General features: G+C 43.6%; 1 protein-coding gene and 1 pseudogene across 1 annotated transcript in view; both read right to left on the reverse strand.

Moving 5' to 3' along the window:
* KIAA0513 (KIAA0513 ortholog) overlaps window positions 1-7,836 on the reverse strand; it is a 55,710-nt gene extending 47,874 nt beyond the window's left edge. The window contains exon 1 of the mRNA XM_045818528.1: window positions 7,712-7,836. The gene's annotated coding sequence lies outside the window, so the exon portion shown is untranslated. The remainder of the gene's footprint in view (window positions 1-7,711) is intronic.
* LOC123805790 lies at window positions 5,308-7,843 on the reverse strand (annotated as a pseudogene).
* Between the last annotated feature and the right edge of the window lie 13 nt (window positions 7,844-7,856).

The following is a 7,856-nucleotide window of genomic DNA, read 5'->3' on the forward strand; positions in this document are numbered from 1 at the left end:
GGTAAATCAAGGAAATATAGTAGAAGTAGTATATCTGGACCTGGGAAGTATGTTTACCAGGATTCTTTCAGTTATAAGTGACAGAATTCAATTCATACTGGTTTTTTGAAGTGAGGGACTGTACTGGCTCCCATAACTGAAAAGTTCTGGGGTTGGTCCAGAAAGACCTAGGGGCTCAAATGATGTTATCAGTCGGAACTTAGGCTCTTTCCCCTCCCCGGCTGGGGCATCCCTCTGGGCTGGCTTCATTCTCAGATTAGTTTCTTTTTATAGAGTGGTCTCTAGTAGCTCAGGCTTATATTCTCTCAACTTAGTAGCCTCAGTAGAAAAAAGGATTCTCTTCAATACTTCCAGCAGAAGTCCCAGGATTTGGAATTAGTGTACCAACATCACTCATGCACTCATCCCTTCAAACTAACCTCTGAGGCTGGGTTGTTGGGATAAGCGGATTGGCCACATCTGGACAGGAGTGAGGATCAGCTACTTGGGTAGAGAACAAGGGAAGGGTGGGTTCCCACAGGAAAATGAGATGCTCTTGTGAGAATGGGGGACAGATTCTGGGCAAGCAAGGGAAAACAGACATTCAGGACAGGGAATTTGCTAAAATACCTCACAATGCTGTATGAAAGACAGGAAGAAAAGGAAAGAGAAATAGTAAATTTGTGGGAGGACTGAATTAATATTAAAAAATACTTTGACCAGAGAATGAGTCCAAAAAACAATTCTACAAGATAAAACTGGTGGTGACTTAGCTTCAGTTCTGTGTTTCCGGCTGCCCACCATGCCGATTTTTCCCTTCCAATATGTAACGTATTGCCACAAACTCAGTGGCTACAATGACACAAATTTATTATCTTACAATTCGGGGGGTCATGTCCTAAAACAGGTATCAGCAGGGATGATTCTTCTTGGAAGCTCTGGGGAGAATCGTTTCCTTGCCTTTTCGTTTCTAGAAGCCTTCTGCTTTCCTTGGCTCAAGGCCCCTTCCTCCATCTTTGAAAGCAAACTCCTTTAATCCAGAACAGTTATCAGCGTTTTCCCCTTCAAGGCACTAACTCGTACTAGGAGTACAGGCCAGTTGTTCTGTGGAATGTCTCTGTTGAGGTTTTTCTGACTGTTCCCTTACAGAGTCAGGGGTGCCGTGTCATGTTGGTGGCAGCGCTGTATAACTGACGTGTGTCCCTCGCAGTGTGTTGTATCGGGAGGCACAAACATCAAGGCGCCTCGTTATTGCTGACCCTATGTTTGACCAATGGTTGAGATGGTGACATATTTATTAATTATAGAGGGGCCTTTTTTCCCTCTGTGATAACTAATAATCTGTGGGGAAGATGCTTTGAGATTTAAATATCCTATTTTCCAGCAGTTTAGCATCCATTAACAATAATATTGGGTTGGCCAAAAAATCTGTTTAGTTTTTTTCTGTAAAATAAAAGATGTATTTTTCATTTTCACCAATAACTTTATGGATTTGGATGTTTTGAGTATGTCGGCTCTCTCCTGTTATTGGCTTCTAGTGGGTAGAGGCCAGGGGTGCTGCTAACATCTTTCAATGCATAAGGCAGCCCCACAGCAAAGAATTGTTTGGCCAAAAATGTCAATAGTGCCCCAAACTTCACAAACCACTTTTGACATGTTTGATCAGTCACAGAGCCTTCTCCATACACTGCACAAATCTTTCTTTGCATTTCAGTTGTGTTTTTCCCTTTCTTAAAATAATAAAGCATAATACACTGAAAATGTTTCCTATCTTCTACCATCTTCAATATTAAAATGGCTGCACAAAAATTCACCAATTTTGGTAAGTTTCTTAAAAATGCACACTGACATGACAGCTGTTACAATACAGTCTAACACAATTGTTTCAAATGAAGTTAAAGACAACTAAGTACTACTAGAGCCATTGTATGAAAAAAAACAAACGAACTTTTCGGCCAACCCAGTACTATGGTGGTTGCAAAACGTCGAGTGTTCTGATTCAACTGCTCCATCAATATTTATTAGCTGACATTTCCCTGCATATATTCTTGCCCTTCTCCAATATGTTCTGTACAAAGCAGCTAGAATGACCTTTAAAAACCACAAATGTGATCAAATCTTCCAGTGGCTTCCCATTGTCCTTCAGATGCGGCTGGAATCCCTTGTCTGGTTGTTAGGGCCTGGCGTGACTTGGCCCTTTCTAAGCTCTCCAGCCTGGACTCTGCCACTCCTTCCTCGCCCTACACACAGGACACAGGGGCCCCTTATAGAATTTCAGACTATGCTGCTTTCCACCGAAAGGCCTCCCCACCAACCCTTTGCTTGGAAGCTTGTTCCTCCACCCCCTGCACCCTTTGCTTGGCAAATACTCAGGTGTCCTTCACATATCACAGCCTAAAGAAAGCCTGCCTCCCATGTGACCCCAGACCAGGCTAGATTCCAAGGTATAGCCTCTTACCACACAATGTTCTTTTACTTTGTAAGAACATAATAGTTTGTACACTTATTTATGTGTTCAATTAGTCTCTGAGTTAATAAACATTACAGGTAGGACATGTATCTGGTTTGGCTCACTTTTGTCTGCAGTACCTAGCATGGTGCCAAGCACAGAGTAAATCATTCAATACTTCCTGAAGGGACCATTATGAGTCTAAGACAAAGATGTGATGAGGGCCGAGGAGGACAAGAAGAGGACTGAGTTATTGAAACCAGAACACAAATGGGCAGGGACTTGCTTCTAGAGGACTTGGTGGACCGAGTCCTGGCAGCAGGAGCAGGGGGTCATGTCACAGGCCAGCCGGCCAGCCCCTGGAGCTCGGGAGAGAGCTGCCCTGGCATAGAGCACGGCCTCGGTTCCTCAGGGAGTGTGAGCCCATCAGTACGAAGAGCAGGACCGTCACAGCCAGGCAGGAAGCCTGCAAGCTACTGTTCTTCCTTTGGGCAATCACGTAGCTTAGTTCCTCAGCTGGACAAAGGGATCCTACAACTTCACAGGGATGCGAGGATGAAATGAGTCTGTGAGGCAATATGACAGCAGCAAAGCACATCTGGGTCTGAATCCTGGCTCTCCATCCTTAGCTGTGTGACCTTGACTGAGCATACTGCCTAACCTCGTGGGCCTGTTTCTTTATCTATGAAAGGGGCCAACCATAGTGTGTTCATTCATTCCATCCATTATTACTGAGTACCTACTTTCTGACAGGCACTGGGGATATAAGAGTGGATGAGACCAACAAAACTCCTTGCCTTTCATGAGGTTGGCATTGCAATGAGGGGTAAACAACAGGATAATTTAGTGAAAGACATTGCAAATTAGCTGAGATGTGACAAGGAGCAAAGCTGGGAGGGGGAAGTGAAATGCTACAGAAATGGAAGGGAGGGAGAAATTTTAGATGGGGATCCAGGGAGAAGATGCCTTCCAAATCAAGTCCCAAAGGGCATAAGAGAGCGAGCTTGGGCTATCCAGGGGACACAGAGTGTCCCAGAGCCTGCACTCAGTAATTGCTTCATACCTGTCCACTAGCCATATACCCCCCTGCCAGCACAGGCTGGAGCCCCTGCAGGCCCTACCCACAGCTCGAGACCCAGTGGCCCAATGAAAAGGAATTTAGGAGCACATCATACCACTTTCTGGGCCTTGTCTAACACCACAGGTTGTGGAGTTCCAGCCTTCTGGCTTCCCTAGCCCGGCTGTTGCATCCAACGCTACAAACAGTGGAAAAAATAAGAACCAACCCAAAGCGTCCTTCTGGAACAACCTTCTGTACTTTTGTCTATCTGTCTTCTGTCTCCCTCCCACTGTGTACTTGAAGTAGAGCAAACAAATGGTAAGTGTACATGGCTGGGTGAAATTTTACCAAATGAGCACCCATACAACCAGCAGCCATATCAAGAAATAGAATATTACTAGCACCCTACCATCCCCCCTTGATGGTAAACACTGCCCTGCCCTGTCTTCTAAGCCTAATATCAGTTTTGCCTGGCTTTGCACTTTTTAATGAGATCAGATAATATGCACTCTTTGCTCAATATATTAGTGAGATCGCTCTGTACTGGTGTGTGTAATATATACTTTTATTCTGTATGGCATTTTACTGTATACTGTATACACCACAATGTATTTATTCATTCTGTTGCTCATTGACTTCAGGCTGTTTCCAGTTTAGGGCTATTGTGGGTATTCCGTGTGAACATTCTGGTGCATGTCTCTTGGTGAACGTAGGTACCGTATGCTCAGCCTCAGCAATACTCCTAACAGTTGCCCAAGACAGCCCGAGTGTCATGCCCACCAGCAGTGTATGAACTTCTAGCCACTCCAGTGCTTGCCAACACTTGGGGGCTTTCATGTTTGATGTATAAACATTATTCCATTGTGGTTTAAGTTTGTATTTCCCTGATAACTAATGAAAATGAACAGTTTTGGAAAGTCTCTTTTGTGAAGTACTGGTCCCAGTGTTCTGCCAATTGTTTTATTGGGTTGTCTCATTTAATTTTAATTACATTTTTGTGTATTTAAAATGAATAAATGGCTAAAAATAAGTTACACACCTGCCTCTTGTATATTTTTCCAGAAATAGTCTATGTACATCAAAATATATATCCTCTGCTCTTTTTTTTACGCAAATGCAGTTTCATACAATAGACTTAATGCACCTGGAAGACCATCCATATTAACACATAAAAATATGCCTCATTCTCTCTCTCTCTTTTTTAATCCTCAGCTGAGGACATGCTCATTGATTTTAGAGAGAGGGAGAGAAACATTGATCGGTTGCCTCCCATATGCAGCACCATCCAGGGACTGAACCTGCAACCTAGGCATGTGCCCTGATGGGAATTAAACCCTCAGCCCTTGTTTACATGACGACACTCCAACCAACTAAGCCATACCGGCTAGGGCTCGTTCCCTTTTTATAATTGCACAGCACAGCATTCCCTTTATGCACAACATAGTTTATTTAAGGTATTGATGGCATATAGGCTGATGCGTTTTTTGCTTCTAAAAAAATGGTACTATAAATACTCAAGTGCAAACATCTTTGTGCACATGGGTGAGTATATCTGCAAGATAAATTCCAAAGAGAGGAATTTCTGGGTCAAAGGGTATATACACTTAAGTGTTTGTGATTCATTTTGCTATCTTGCTCTGTAAAGAGCTGAACGAATTTCCAATTGCACCAATTTGGTCTGCCTTACCAACACAGAGTATACCAAACTTTTATTTCGCTAATCTACCAAATTATAAACAGGATCTCTTTTTACTTTGAATTAGAGTTGAACATCTTTTCACATATTTGAATAGAGCCTCCACTTTATTTTTTTAACAGATCATTTATTTAATTAGGTTTCTTGAAAGAAATTTAGAACTTCACTTTGTGAGGATAAAGTCCATTTGTGAGAGCAAACAGGGAGGAGGTAGTCCTGGAGCTCAGGAACAGCTTTGATTTTTGGCAGAATTTGCGAATCCATGGCTTTCTGATTGACCTTGCGTTGCTCTGTGATCTCATTTCTCCTTCTTGGTGTCAAAGATCTCCCCCTCCTGGTGTCTGGGCTTGTGCAGCTGCTGCTTCTTGAAGTAAGCATCGGTGAGATCTTTGGGGATTTTCACACCACTGATACCAATTTTGGTGGAGGCAGCAATGGCAAATTTCTGGTGTGTTCTGCGAAGAGGAACTCGATGAAGGGCCAGAGGTCCAGTTGCAAGCAGCAAGCCACTGCTCAGCTGCTTCAGGAGGACCACCCTCTTGCCTCTCTGGTGCCCAGTGAGGATGATCAGAATGGTCCCGGGAGTGATGCTGGACCGCAGTTTCTCACGGGCTGACTGAAGGGCTTCCTGCCATGGCCCAACAGCTTTTGAGGCACGTCTTCAGTAGGACAGTATCTAGGCATTTTGGGAAGTTGAACCACTCGGGTACCACCATTTGTGTTGCCACCAACTAGTTTTGTGGCAGTGGCCATAACTTTTTCCTTTTTCTTTTCAATCCTGGATTTAGCTGTTGAATACTTCCTTTTGTACATGCCTTTTGGGAATACACAGCTGACCGGGAATACCTGCCAATTCCTCTGACGAGGACAGGGTTTTGACTGCAGTGGCGCCTACCCTTCTTAGGAGTCTTGGCCTTGAGGTTACCCTTCTTAACCTGGCCATCAGCATCAGCTTCATGGCTTCAGATTTCTTCTCCTTAGCATCTGGCTTCTCAGTTTTTACACCACCATCTTGCAAGATGGAAAAAGAACTGAAGGTTATGGCCTCCAGTCTTATAAGCCGAGCCTCCACTTTAAAAAGGGCTTTTTCCTGGGATGACTGGTTAGCTGGAAACTAGCTCCTGAGGGGAAAATAGAACCAAACTGGAGAATGGGATGTTCCCTTCCCTGCAAAGATCTCCAATTTTAGGAGCTTTTCTTCTTCCAGGACCTCAGTAAAATCAAAGAGAGGCACAACACTCTGTGTTGAAACACCATCTTAAAACAGGAAGAAACTTAGAAATCAAGTCTAATCTCATATTTTAGAGATTTTAAAAAAAGAAAAGAAAAAGCTGAGGCTTGGAGAGGGGAAATGACTTGCAGAAAGACCACTGCTGAGAAAGAGATAAAAACCTTTGATAAGAGTTCAATTGTTTTTTGACAACTGTTGCCATCCTTGTTAAATATTTTAATGAGTGATTTTTATTGTGTTGTTATTTTCTTTAGCAAGGGTGCAATTTTCAAGTTACAGTAAACAAGGTGTACTAGTGATTAAAAACACAAGCAACATAACAAGTGCGGGGACTCAGGAGAATTATGGGGTATGGACCCCCCTTCTTTATTTTTTGGGGACTTCTGAAAGACTTTGAAATGAGTCAAAAAGATTATTGGGTGTCTTCAGGTATTATCTGGAAGAGCCTTCTGGGGTATCTGTCTCCATGAGGTTTTTCCTTTCTATCTATAACTGTATAGGGTGTCGAGAACCGACAGCAATGCAAGTGATTCTCGCCCACAGATAACAGACATACAAGGGCAGACGTTCAACTGACCTCCCGCCCCCACTGTAGAAGGAGCCAGTTTTGCACCCAGTAAGCAAATTCATCTCAGCGTTCCCAACGGCCCACGAATGTGTCTGCCTTTTGGATTCATCTCTCAACCATTTGTATCATCTTGCATACTTCTTCATTAGTTAGTGAGTTAAATTAAACCTTTTACATGTGTTTATACTTGTATGAAAGTCATGATTTAAACTTAAAAAAATGTATTCTTTTAACATTGCTTGCCGCAGGTATATCTCTAGTAAGGTCTGAGTGTTACCAATGATAACCGCCCTTCCAGCCTGTGTGAAAACAATTGACCGCTGATGGAGGCCAACTTCACTTTCCTTCCTGGTGGAAACAAACGTGCCAGGCAACAGGAGGCTCAGTGAGGGGTGGCTGGATGCCTAGCGCCACTCTGAATACAGAGATGCAAGACCTAGTAACACAGTTTTAAACTTTTAAAGCTGGAATTTTGGTGATTGATTTAATGCACCCCTTACTTCCAAAAGTTTGTCTGGAATAAGAGTTTCTGGGGACAAGATCGGTGAGGAGTGAGAAAGCGGCTTGCAGACAGTGGGATTCTGATTCCTCAGCTGTAATCGCTGCTTTTCTCAACCTTACAATTTAGTGAGGACTCACCAGTTTGCAACAAACACTGAGCACTACTTCCCAGCCCTGCGGCAATTGTCCCAAATATTATAGGAAACCCAAATAAGAAACGTGTCTACCTTAAAAAAATTTAGGACTCATCATCTGGGAGGAATCGTTGGGATGCTCTGGTGTCCAGGTCCCTCGCAGAGGGAGACGGGAGCCTCAGCAGACCCCAGGAATCAGGCCTCCGACCCCCAGGCCAGTGCGCTTCCCCTTTTCCCC

The sequence above is a fragment of the Phyllostomus hastatus genome, unplaced genomic scaffold (assembly GCF_019186645.2).
Source record: "Phyllostomus hastatus isolate PE091 unplaced genomic scaffold, TTU_PhHast_1.1 phas_scaffold_345, whole genome shotgun sequence".
NCBI lineage: Eukaryota > Metazoa > Chordata > Mammalia > Chiroptera > Phyllostomidae > Phyllostomus > Phyllostomus hastatus.